Source organism: Salvia miltiorrhiza, chromosome 8 (assembly GCF_028751815.1).
Source record: "Salvia miltiorrhiza cultivar Shanhuang (shh) chromosome 8, IMPLAD_Smil_shh, whole genome shotgun sequence".
NCBI lineage: Eukaryota > Viridiplantae > Streptophyta > Magnoliopsida > Lamiales > Lamiaceae > Salvia > Salvia miltiorrhiza.
The window spans coordinates 40,162,938-40,176,673 of NC_080394.1; positions in this window are offsets into that span (position 1 = coordinate 40,162,938).

Sequence of the window (13,736 nt, forward strand, 5' to 3'; positions counted from 1 at the left end):
TTGAAATCATAAGGTGCTTCATTTACTAGCAGATAGATAAATAAACACGCAATACTGGAATTAAATACTGATAAAAGAGCGGGTTGTTACATACTACCCCTCTTAACAAAAATTTTGTCCCGAAATTTGCATACCTATGTGAAAAGTTCTGGGTATTTTTCTTTCATCTGGTCCTCAAGTTCCCACGTCGCTTCTTCAGGTCCATGGTGTCTCCATAATATTTTGACTGACGTGATCGATTTATTCCTCAACTCTTGCACCTTTCGGTCCAAAATGGCTTCAGGTCTTTCCTCGTACGTCAAGCTGTATTAATAATTTTATAGATGATTAAAATTAGTTAGATTGCCACAAGCGGCCTCTATACAAAGTGATTGACAATGTGAGTAAACGTCCACACAGCGTGGCTTACTTCATGTTTGTTCTTTCATAAGTTTGTTAGATGAGTTTTCTATAAAAATATTTAAATTCATTAAAGTAGTGGGAGTTATGCAGTAAACGTCCACACAGCGTGGCTTACTCGTATAATTCTTCACGAGTACTTTAGAGGATGGATTTAAATAAGATAACTAAGAAATTAAATTGAATGCGGCATGGTCCGAGTGAGTATGTCAAAATTCAAGAATTTAATTTCAAAGTTAAATTGTGGTTATTTCTAATTAATTTTTATTCTTAAAATTATGTAGACCTCCACATGCGGTCTCTAGACAAAGTGATTGACAACGTGAGTAAATGTCCACACAGCGTGGCTTACTTCATGTTTGTTCTTTCATAAGTTTGTCAGATGAGGTTTCTATAAAAATATTTAAATCCATTAAAGTAGTGGGAGTTATGCAGTAAACGTCCACACAGCGTGGCTTACTTGGATAATTTTCACAAGTACTTTGGAGAATGGAATTAAATAAGATAACCAAGAAAATTAAATTGAAAGCGACATGGTCCGAGTGAGTATGTCAATTTCGAGAATTTAATTTTCAAGGTTAAAATGTGGTCATTGGTTAGATATCATATCAAGTACAATGTACAACTCCCCGAGGAGTCCCTTCTTGATGATGATATGGTCTAGTTAAGGTGCCAACTATTAATTTCATTTGTCAAAAGGTTAAGTTGACATGGATGGAAATTAAATGACTAGGTGAATAGTCTGGTTGAGGAGTTCGTGTGTAAACGTCCACACATCGTGGCTTGCACATGGGATTCTTTGAACGGTTGGAGGTTTCATTAATATTGTTTTATCAAAAGGTTACAATATTATTGTTACGAATTATGTGCTTCATGTTTTTACCTGTTTATTTGTTTACATTCAGATATGTCTATGTCTCCAATAATCTCTATTCTCTCCAACAATCCTCTCACTGGTCCTAATTACTCTGAATGGAAACGCCATATAATGTATATTCTTGACGCTGAGGAGCACAGTTTTGTGCTTACTACCCCACGTCCTGCAACCCTTACTGATGAATCAACCGATGCGGAACGAGAGGCGCATAAAAGGTGGCACAAGTCAACTAATATGGCCAAGTGCTATATTATGATGACTATGTCACAAACCTTGCAACTCCAGCATCAGGTCATGGTTGATGCAGCTGAAATCATGCTGAACCTCTCAGAGGTTTATGGGGAATCCGAGAGATCTGCTCGCTTTAACATAATGAGAGAAATCTTGGCATGTAAGATGAGCGAGGGCAGTTCTGTGCACGAGCATGTCATGCATATGATAAATTTGTTTGACAGGCTCGAGTTGCTCGGAGGCGGTATAGAAGGGGATGTCAAGGTTGACATCATCCTAAATACTCTCCCCAAGACCTTTGAGAACTTCCGTCTCAATGCCATTATGAGCAAGGCCAACTATACTCTCAATGAGTTGTTGAATGCTCTAGTTATGGCAGAGGGAGTCATGGGTAGCGGGAAAGAGGTCCTTGTCGCTGCCAAGGGATCTGCTTCTTCGTCGAAAGGCGGGAAAAGGAAGCAAAAAGGTCCAAAAGGCAAGGGTGACGGTGGAGCTAGCGGGAGTGGTAAGGTGGGCGGCCCTACTGGTGGTGTGAAGAAGCCAAAGGGTAAGGGCAAGTGCTTCAAGTGCGGAAAGATTGGGCATTGGAAGAAAGATTGTCCGGTGCTCAAGGCAAAGGGACAAGGTACGTCACAAGTTCTACTAACTGAGACATGTTTAGCTTCGTTTTCTACTCATTCATGGGTAGTGGATACGGGGGCAACTGATCATGTTTGTTACACCTTGCAGGGCTTCAGGCCGACAAGGGAGCTGGGACGTGACGAGATCACCATCTCCATGGGCAATGCGTCGAAGGTCGCAGCTGTTGCTATTGGAGAGTTATCTTTATGTTTTGGTGATGACATTTTAGTATTGAGAGATGTTTTATATGTGCCGGATTTTCGGCGGAACATTATTTCTGTTTCAAAATTGTTTTTGGATGGTTTTTCTGTTACTTTTGATAGAGGTGTCTCTATCATGAAAAATAACAGGATTATTTGTTCTGGAATTTTGAACAACTCTCTCTATACTATTACATGTCCTATTAATAATTCTGTCCATGTTGCATCTACATCACAAATCTGTCCAAATCCAAATAAAAGGAAATACTTCTCTCATGAACAATATACACATGCTTGGCACCTAAGGTTAGGCCACATCAATCTAAATAGGATCCAAAGGCTCGTGTCAAATGGAGTCTTGAAAGACTTTCAAGCTGTTCCATTTAGAACCTGCGAATCCTGTATAGAGGGAAAGATGACGGCAAGGCCTTTTAAGGCAAAGGGGAATAGGGCCTCGCATGTGTTAGAATTGGTTCATTCTGACTTGTGTGGACCGATGTCCACAAGAGCTCGTGGAGGGTATGAGTATTTCGTCACTTTCATTGACGATTACTCAAGATATGGGTATATTTACCTACTTCAACGCAAGTCTAAATGCTTTGAGAAATTCAAAGAATTCAAGGCGGAAGTGGAGAAGAGAACGGGTAAATCTATCAAGTCACTGCGGTCTGATCGCGGTGGCGAATACCTAGGAAACGAGTTTAAGCAATACTTGTCAGATTCTGGGATTACATCCCAATTGACTGCACCGGGTACTACCCAACAGAATGGTGTAGCGGAGAGAAGAAACAGAACTCTTTTGGAAATGGTACGATCAATGATGAGTTATGCATCATTGCCTATTTCATTTTGGGGATATGCCTTAGAAACAGCGGTTTACTTGCTGAATCTAGTACCGTCCAAATCGGTTCCTAAAACTCCTATCGAGTTATGGTCAGGGCGTCAGCCCAGATTGAACCATATAAAGGTATGGGGTTGTCCTGCATACGTGCTTGACAAGGAAGCGAAGAAATTGGAGCCTAGATGCGAAGTAATGTTGTTTATAGGATATCCTAAGGGAACGAAAGATGGTTATTTCTATAATCCTAAGAATCAGAAAGTGGTTGTTAGCACCAACGCACGATTCTTGGAACAGGATTATATAAATAAACACAAGTCTAAGTCCGAGATTGTTCTTCAAGAAATCGAAGGCAATGGACAGGCGATTCCATCACCCCAGCCAAGTGTGCAAGTGAATGCACCACAGGATACTGCACAAACCGTTGTCACAGCTGTACCACCACTGCTTTGTTGTAGTGGGAGGGTTATCGTCCAACCCGATCGATTTATGTTCTTGGGAGAATCTTCGGATCTTCTTCCTGTTGATGAACAAAAGGATATCGACCCTGACAACTTCAGACAAGCGATGGAAGATCGAGATGCAGACTCTTGGTACGACGTCATGGTTTCTGAAATAGAATCCATGACTGCTATGGATGTATACGAGAAAACCGAACTACGAGATGGCCTTTTAGCTATAGGTAGTAGGTGGGTATACAAGAGAAAAAGAGATTCGGATGGCGAAGTCGCAGCTTTTAAAGCTAGACTGGTGGCGAAAGGCTATACCCAGGAACAGGGTATAGATTATGATGAAACCTTTTCGCCGGTTGCCATGCTTAAGTCTATCCGAATACTCCTTGCCATAGCAGCCCACATGAACCTTGAGGTTTGGCAAATGGATGTCAAAACCGCTTTCTTAAACGGTTTCCTTGAAGAAGGAAGGGACATCTATATGCAGCAACCCGAAGGGTTTGTGAAGAAGGGCGAAGAGCATCTTGTATGGAAGCTGAAGAAGTCCATTTATGGACTTAAGCAAGCTTCGAGGTCATGGAACAAACGTTTTGACGAGGTCATTAAATCCTATGGATTTACTCGTGAAAACAAAAGTTGCGTGTATCGTTTAGATGCCAATGGTGATGTGGTTTTCCTTGCACTTTATGTAGATGATATCCTCCTCATTGGCAACAATGTGAAGCTATTATCGGACATAAAGAAGTGGTTATCCGAACAGTTTCAAATGAAGGACTTAGGAGATGCAGCGTACATCCTGGGGATCAAGGTTGTTCGTGATCGCCAGAAAAGGATGTTGAGCTTATCTCAAGTGTCCTACATTGATACTGTGATTGCTCGTTTTAGCATGCAAACTGCCAAGAAAGGGTTGCTACCTTTCAGACATGGCATTCCTCTGTCTAAGGACATGTGTCCTAAGACGCCTAGTGAGGTTGAGGAAATGAGGAAGGTACCATATGCTTCCGCTGTAGGTAGCCTCATGTATGCAATGCTTTGCATGAGACTTGATATTTACTATGTCGTTGGTATGGTTGCAAGATATCAGTCGAACCCTGGACCAGGACACTGGACTGCGGTAAAGCATATTCTCAAGTACCTAAAAAGGACTCGAGATTATAGGCTAGTTTACCAGTCAGACAGTCTAACTCCTTTGGGTTACACCGATTCGAATTTCCAGGCTGACCCGGATGAGAAGAGATCTACCTCTGGCTATGTGTTTACCTTGGGAGGTGGAGCCGTATCATGGCGGAGTGCGAAGCAGAAGTGCATTGCAGACTCCACCATGGAGGCCGAGTATGTAGCTGCTTCCGAAGCTGCTAAAGAGGCTGTATGGTTCCGGAACTACCTCTTGGATCTAGGAGTGGTACCAAATTAGCCTAAGAGTATCATAATTTATTGTGATAACTCGGGTGCAGTGGCAAATTCTAAGGAACCCAGGACCCACAAGGCGACCAAACACATAGAGAGAAAGTACCACATCATACGAGAAATCGTAAACAGAGGAGATGTGCTGGTTGAGAAGATCAATACTTTGGAGAACTTAGCTGACCCTTTCACGAAGAGTCTGCCGCAAAAGGCCTGCGAGAAGCATGCTCGAGGGATGGGATTACAGTTGATGCCACCCACTTAAGGAAACTTTCAGTATAAGTGGGAGAAGAAGTGATAGTGTTGTAATAGCTAGTATTTAGACACATTGTATACTAAAAGTTTGCTTTAGTATAAGTGGAAGATTGTTGGATTTGTATACTGTAAAGCAAGAACGTTTTATGCTTGTATACAATGTTTCCTGTTACCACTGTTTAATCTCCTATCTGATTGTGTTCATGATTGCACATGTATGTCCCTTATCTCTTTATAAGTAGATTATATGGTGTGTTGTAGATCACAGAAGATCATATAATTGGAATAACCTTAAGAGATATAAAAAATGATCACAGCCGAGATGACTTCGGGACAAGTCATTGGTTTAAGATGCGGTATAGATGGAAGTAGTTTGTCTTGACTACTTGTCTATACTGGTACGTCATAACGTATTGATAGGACCACAGTGAGATATATTCTTCTATCTGACTTAAGTGAAGAATCAAAGATCTCGGTGACTTATAAGATCTTAATACTAATAAGATTCCAGATATATATGTTGATTCGTATATCACTTTGATTTACTATGGGTGAGAGTTATATAGTAACTTGAGTACTCTGTATCTTGGGTGATAGCAGTCAATGTATGATATTTGGTTATCTGTATTAGTACCCGTATCCGGTATAGGATAATGGCATCCCCTTAAGGAACTCAATAAGGTTTATTGCGTCAAACCCTGCAGGTTGATTAAGTTCAGGCGCAATAATAAGGTTTGAGTGGTACTACTTATGGATTACAAAGAGATTAATTAATTTAAGCTGTCAGAGCTGTAATTAATTAGTGGATGTCGGATATTTTAAATACGGGGATTTAATAAGTCTAAATACAAGCCCCGACTCATCACCGGCAATAAAGGGGTAAGTCAATATTGGTTCTCTAGTGGAATGAACTAATATTTATAAATTAATTATGGTCTGGGCTGACCATAGATAATTAATTTATTTGAGGCCCATCTTTATTCCTTGTATCTGGTCCCTGGACTGGCCCAAAGTCTCCTAGCCCTAGAAGAGCTAGAAATCGCCCCCTACTAGAACTGGCGCCCCCCTCTCTGTATTTTATTATAAAATACAGCTGTCAGCTCTCAGGAAATATACACTGATAAAATATTAGGGTTTTGAGAGTTGTGGGGCGTAGAGAAGAAAAACGTGTGGAGCTTTATTTCTCTCTTGGGACTTTCACAGTTCGTTGTCCATCCAACGGTGAAAGCTGAGCGGGATACAGTTCAGAAGATCAGAACTGGAGTCGTTCGATTCTGTCATCAACAGCCTCTGCATACAATTCACAAGTAAGTTTTCTGAACTCCAACGTGCAGCATTAAATTCATAGATGCATGTTAGGGATTAATCATTGTATGATAAATTAATAATAATCCAAGAAACGATCATCGGGCAATTAGAGTATTAATTCAGTTTAATATTCCTTCACTTCTCTCCTTAAATTTTTTAAGACTTGTAGATTTACTCTTTGTAAATGTTTGGTTGCTTGCTACTTGTAATGTACAGTTTCATCCCCTTTTGGATAATTAATGAATTTTCTTCGTGACTTCTTTCTTCTCTTGATTTATGTTCTGGCTTTGCATTCGTTTTATCTTTCATGTTGTCTTTTGTTGTTGTTCTGTCTTTGATGTGAACTTGTATTTTGAAACTTCAAGATGTGGCCATTGTTTCCTCCGTGTAGCGTAGGATTTTTATTTCTTGTTGAAGTGTTTATGATTCCTCTGGCCGGCTTCCCTCTGGGTGGTTTCTCGGGCTCTGGCGGAACTAGTAGCTCAATGTGATTCTTCTGACTTTTTCTTTTGGTGATTTCTCTGACTCCTCCTTCCGGGGATTTCGCCGCTTCCCTTAGAGCCATTTCATTGTTGTTTCCTTTTGAGGCTGGAACACTCTGCGCGGAGCATGGAAGACCCGGGGGGTACGACCAACTTTCGCGGCTTACGATTAAATAGTAACCCTCTGCGCGGAGCATGGAAGACCCGAGGGGTGAAACCAACTTTCGCGGCTTGCGATTAAATAGTAACCCTCTGCTCGAAGCATGGAAGACCCGGGGGGTGCAACCAACTTTCGCGGCTTACGATTAACTAGTAACCCTCTGCGCGGAGTATGGAAGACCCGGGGGGTGCAACCAACTTTCGCGGCTTACAATTAAATAGTAACCCTCTGCGCGGAGCATGGAAGACCCGGGGGGTACAACCAACTTTCGCGGCTTACGATTCAAGTGATTCCTCTGCTCTTCCCTCAGCCCTTCCCTTGCAGTTCGTTTTCCCCTTATCTTGCTAAGTAGCAATTTGATTTTTGTTTATCCCTTAACTTGCTAAGCAGCAATTTGTTTTGAATTTGTGAATTGTGGGTATATACCCTACTCCCCCCTCTGGTGACATGTGCAATGCTCTGCATGAACATGTTAAGTAAAGTATGCAACTTGGAAAGCAATAAATTAAAGTAAATGAGTCAACACCAGGGAATTCCCTAGAACCACGTATTCGTTTTTATTGATATCATGGCCCCGAACCTCGTTAAAACCCCTGTGGGGAAAAAGAGTATTCGGTCTACAATTTGTTATGTCATTAAACAACATTATACATAGAACTTTTTCAGAGTATTGATATTCCACGGTCTGGGGAGAGCTCTGCCGTCTGGATCTGACAAAGTGTACGCTCCGCCACCCAGGACCTCGGTGATGATGAATGGCCCTTCCCAATTAGGTTCAAACTTGCCCACTGGCTTCAATGCATCGGCCCTTTTAAGGACTAGGTCGCCCTTAGATAACTTTCGTGCCCTGACCCTCTTGTCGTATCCTACTTTGATGATGCTTTTGTATTTCGCTTCTCTGACTTGAGCCTCATCCCTCTGTGCTTCCACGAGATCCAGCTCTGCTCTGCGAAGTTCTGAATTTTGCTCCGTGTCGTAAGTTGTAATCCGATATGACTCCAATCTGGCCTCTGCTGGTATCACTGCGTTGGATCCATATACTAAGGTAAAAGGCGCCTCTCCGGTTGCTGTCTTTGGGCTAGTTCGGTAGGCCCAAAGTACAGTGTCCAGCTCCTCGACCCACTTCCCTCTACTCTGGTTCAGCCGTTTCTTGATTCCCTCGCAGATTGATCTGTTCGCCAACTGCACTTGCCCATTTGCTTGTGGATGAGCCACTGACACAAAACGTTGCGTTATGTCCATTCGATCACAGAAATCAGCAATCTTCTGCCCTATGAATTGAGTTTCATTGTCTGACACGATGATTCTGGGGACTCCATATCGGCAACATATGTTTCGCCAGATGAACCGCTCCACTGTCACTTCGTCAATCTTTGTCACAGCCTCAGCTTCCACCCACTTGGAGAAGTAATCCACTGCCACAATGAAAAAACACTTGCCCCCTGGTGCCGTGGGCAATTTCCCAACGATGTCTATCCTCCATTTATCAAATGGGCATGCAGCATACATTACTCCCATAGTTTCCCCCGGAACGTTGATCCTTCCAGTGTGCCTCTGGCAAGCTTCGCATTTGCGAACGAATTCTCTGGCATCTTTGTTGATGTTTGGCCAATAAAACCCTGCCCGAATGATTTTTCGTACAAGATCCCTGAATCCCGTGTGCCCACCACAGCAACCTGCATGAATTTCTTTTAGAGCAAAATTAGCTTCATCGGGAGATAAGCATTTTAATAAGGGGTGGGTAAAAGATCGCTTGTAGAGTTGATCATTGATCAAGCAATAATTCTCATATCGAGCCCTCTGATTGGATTCTTTATTCAGTCGCTCCCCTATCTTGAGAAAGTGTATAATTGGGGCCCGCCAATCGTCCCGAATTTCTACTGAAAAGACCTGTGAAGTCCCCATTTCTCTGGTATCGCACAGCAGCGTAATCTCATCACTCCATCTCTGTTCCACTGCGCTGGGAACTCGCGCCAGTAAATCTGCCTTGGTATTTTCATCCCGGGAAATCTGTTCGATTTTGAATTCCATGAACTTTATCTTCATTTCGTTGATCTTATTATGATATGCCCGCATCCGATCCTCCTTAATGTGATATTCTCCCGAGAATTGTTGAGCCACCAATTGCAAATCGGTTCTAATGATGACACATTCAGCCCGTAGCTCTGACAAAATGTGCGCTGCTCTGACCACAGCTTCATATTCAGCCTCATTGTTAGACATTATGCACGTAAACTTAATGGCAAACTGATATACCCCCGAGCTTGGAGAAACAATATACACCCCAGTTCCGCACCCCTCTTTTGTAACCGACCCATCCATGAAAGCAATCCAGAACTCTTGCACAGGGCAGCGAGTAGTTTCTTGGATAAAGTCCGCAAGGGCTTGTGCCTTGATAGCCATCCTTGGCTCATATTCGACGTCGTATTCCCCTAGTTCCACAGCCCACTTCACCATTCTCCCCGATAAATCTGGTCGCCCCAGCACCTGCCTGAAAGGTAAAGCAGTTCGCACCACTACCCGATGTGATATGAAGTAGGGCCTTAGTTTTCGAGCCGTGACCATGACTGCCAGAGCAGCCTTCTCAATCTCTGGATAATTCAACTCGGGGCCCTGAATGATCCTGCTGACAAAGTAGATTGGCCTCTGATGATTTCCCTCTTCTCTGATAAGCACAGAGCTGACTGATTCTTCTCCCACTGCTATGTATAAGTATAATATCTCTCTCGGGACTGGCTTGGTCAGAGTTGGGAGCTCCGCTAAGTACGCCTTAAGATCATCAAATGTTGTCCGGCATTTCGCGGTCCACTGAAATTTGGTTCCCTTCCTCAGGATTTTGAAAATGGCAGGCTTCGTTCTGCTGATCGTGAAATGAACCTGCTCAGAGCAGTGATTCGCCCATTTAGGGTATGTACTTCTTTGATTTCTCGGGGTGGTGTCATATCCATGATGGCCTTGACTTTATCCGTGTTGACTTCAATTTCCGCAGGAGTAACTTTATATCCCAAGAATTTTCCCGTGGTGACCCCAAAGGTGCATTTCGCCGGATTAAGCATGAGTCGATGCTTTCTAATGACTGTGAAGACCTCTTCCAGGTCAGAGACATGATCCTCCACTCTGACACTGCGCACAAGCATATCTTCAACATAAACTGATATATTTTTTGAAAGTTGTTCTTTGAAAAAAATTTCCATCATCCTTTGATATGTAGCCCCCGCGTTCTTCAACCCAAATGGCATACTCCTCCAGTCGTAAACCCCACAGCAGACGGCGAAAGCCGTTTTAGCAATGTCCCCTCTGTTCATCTTCACCTGGTAATATCCCTGGTATGCGTCCATCATAGATAGTAGCGCACAGCCAGAGGTAGAGTCCACTAACTGGTCAATCCTCGGCAGAGGATAGTGGTCCTTTGGGCAAACGGCATTTAGATCCATGTAGTCCACGCACATACGCCAAGTGTTTGTTTTCTTTGCCACCATCACGGCGTTCGATATCCACTCTGGATATTGTACTTCTTCGATATGGCCCGCGTCCAGCAGCCCCTGGACTTGTTCCCTGATCGCGGCATCTTTCTCGGTACCAAAATGCCTTGTTCTTTGCTTTACCGGTTTGACCTTAGGATCCACATTGAGGCAATGCTCTGCCAACCTTCTGTCTATTCCCTTTAGATCGGCCGTGCTGAATGCAAATACGTCCGCATTTTTCCGAAGGCAGCTGATTAGCTCCTTTTTGGTTTGGTCATTCATGGAAGACCCAATCTTGGTCTGGAAACCCTCTTGCCCGGGAAATAACTCAATCATGTGGCACATCATTGGTGGATATTAAGGCGGATTTCTCTGTACTATCCCGGTCATTCAGCAACTCTGTCAATTCTCGTCGTTCCTCTGCCGGAGCAGCGACATCGCCCACCTTTCCTTTCTTGCGGGAGTCTGATCCCTCTGCTGACCTTTCTCTCTTCTGCCCTGATGAATGCGTGAGCATCCACACGTGACACTCTTTAGACATTGTCTGATCACCTCATTCTTCTCCCACTCTTCCTCCTCCGATGGGGAATTTCATCTTGAGGTGGAACATTGAAATGACTGCTCTGAATGGGGTCAGAGCTGGGCGTCCCAATATCATATTGTAGGATGGCTTTGGCATATCCACCACCAAGAATCGGATCACCCTGGTTTTGCATGCATCCAACCTGCCCAAAGTTATTGGCAGCTCCACAAACCCTACTGGCATAACCATTTCTCCCCTAAACCCAAATAAAGGAGCATTCGTGGGTTCAATGTTGGCCCCGATCCCCATGTTCTGGAGACATACCAGATATAAAATGTTCACCGCGCTACCCGAATCCACAAACACGCGATGTACTATGCAACTGGCTATGTCGGCTTTGATTACTAACGCATCATCGTGTGGGTACATAAGTGTTCTCAGATCCTCTGATCCGAAAGTGATGACCGGCTCCTCTACCGTGTCCGTGATCCCCATTACCTGTTTGGGATAATATCCTATTTTCACTGCCCGCACAGCTTATTTCTTGGCCCTATTAGATGTTGGTGTCCTATTCTCCCCAAAAATCATATGTACCTCCCTTCTGTATGGGGGAGGAGGTGCCTGTCTCTCTGCCGCTTCTCTGCGGTTGTCCCGGTTATCCTCCGGCCTGCGATCCCTATTGTGCCTCTGATCCTACCTCTGGTCATTTCTCTGTTCTGACCTTGGCCTTCATTCCCTCTGGCGATAAACTGATCCAGATTACCCTGACGCACCAAGAGCTCCAGCTGATGCTTAAGATACCCACAATGCTTGGTATAGTGTCCATACGAATTGTGATACTCACATAATTTATTGTTTGGCCCCTATTGCAGCTGCCCATCCCTGTAAGTCCCGGGTGCCCTGAAGAACGGCTGATTTTTGATCAAGTGAAAGATCTCCTCCTGAGGTTTGTTCAGTGGGGTGTATTCATCAAAACGATTCACTTCGTTTACAGTGCGCTGTTGGCGGGGTGGCACCTCTGCTTGGGGAGGAGGGACCCTCGGGGGAAACCCTCTGAAAAGAGCCTGGTCCTGATGTCTATTGTTCTGATCTGGCGCTTCTTCGGCCTTTTTAGCCTTGTGCTTGTCATTCTCTGCCTTTCGTGCCATCCTGGCATCTTCCAACTGCAAGTACCCTAGCAATCGAGCTATGATATCATCGAAATTCCGAGCCGGTCTGATCTGTAGCTCGTCGAAGAAAAGCCCCGGCTTTAACCCTCTGACATATGCACAGTTCTTGATCTGTGACTCTGCCTCTGGCACCTCCAGAGCAGCGAGGTTGAATCTGGCGGTATATTCCCGTAGTGTTTCGGTTTGGTCTTGCTTGATGTCCATTAGGGAAAGAGCTGACTTTCCAACCCTTCGTGAACTCGCGAACTGTCTTAAGAAACGCGTTTGTAAATCTTTAAAAGAGTGAATAGAATTTGGGGCGAGCGTCCCAAACCACAACTGGGCAGGTCCAGTTAAAGTGGTGGAGAATATGCGGCACTTGATGCCCTCAGTGTACATGTGGAGCGTGACTAATCCCTCGAACCGGTTAAGGTGTACCTCCGGATCAGTGGTACCGTCGTAATCCAGAGAAATAGGCTTGTAGCTTCTCGGCAGAGTGTCCGCCAAGATGTCAGCGGAGAAAGGACTCCGGCTGTTAGTGGGGTGGAACCTTGACGTCTTGGCCCTTTTGTCGTCCTTGTATCTCCCGTGTTCCCTTCTTTCCTTTGGCGCGTCATGGGCATGATGACGCTTGTGGACCCTGTGTTCTTGCCTCCCAGAGGAGTACTCTTGTTCCCGTCCTTCTGACCTTCGGGTCTGATGTGACTTCTCTGACCGGTGCGATTTCTCTGATCGGTATGATTTCTCTGCCATGTGAGATCTTTCTGACCTCTGCACCCTGTCATCCCTCTGAGACTTCTCCCTCAGACTGTCCTCCAGATCCTTGAGTTGATTTTTCAATTGCGACACTTGATTTTTGAGTTTTGCAGTTTCCCTTGGTCTTTCATCCTCAAACATAGGAGTGATAGAGTGGTTGTCGAATTCGTCGACCCCCTCCCTCCTGACGATACTTCCTAGTCTGACGCAGCTCCCCTCTGGCCTTCTCTCCAGTTCCTTCTCAGCGGGGACCCTCTGTGTTTTTTTGGGCAGCGCGACCTGTTTGTTAGTAAGTTGATTATTCACCTCCAGAGCAGCGGGGGGTAGGGCTTCGGTGTCCTGTTGGTTGATCATTCCCATCAGGGGAGTCGTGGTAGGGACCGTAGATAGCAGCGGGGTCCCTAGCGCTTGGCGCACAGCGGCGTAGTTGAGCAGAGCCATCATCTGCTCTGCCAACATAAAGTTCAGCGGTCCACCACCAGATGTGGGGACCAAGCTTTGCAGTTCCGACCCAGGGGTCACCAGAGCAGATCTCTGGGTGGTAACATTCTGACCCGTCAGCGGTGTAGCGGAGACGGTGTGAAAACCCGGCGGTGTGGTGAAGACGGTGCTGGCTGG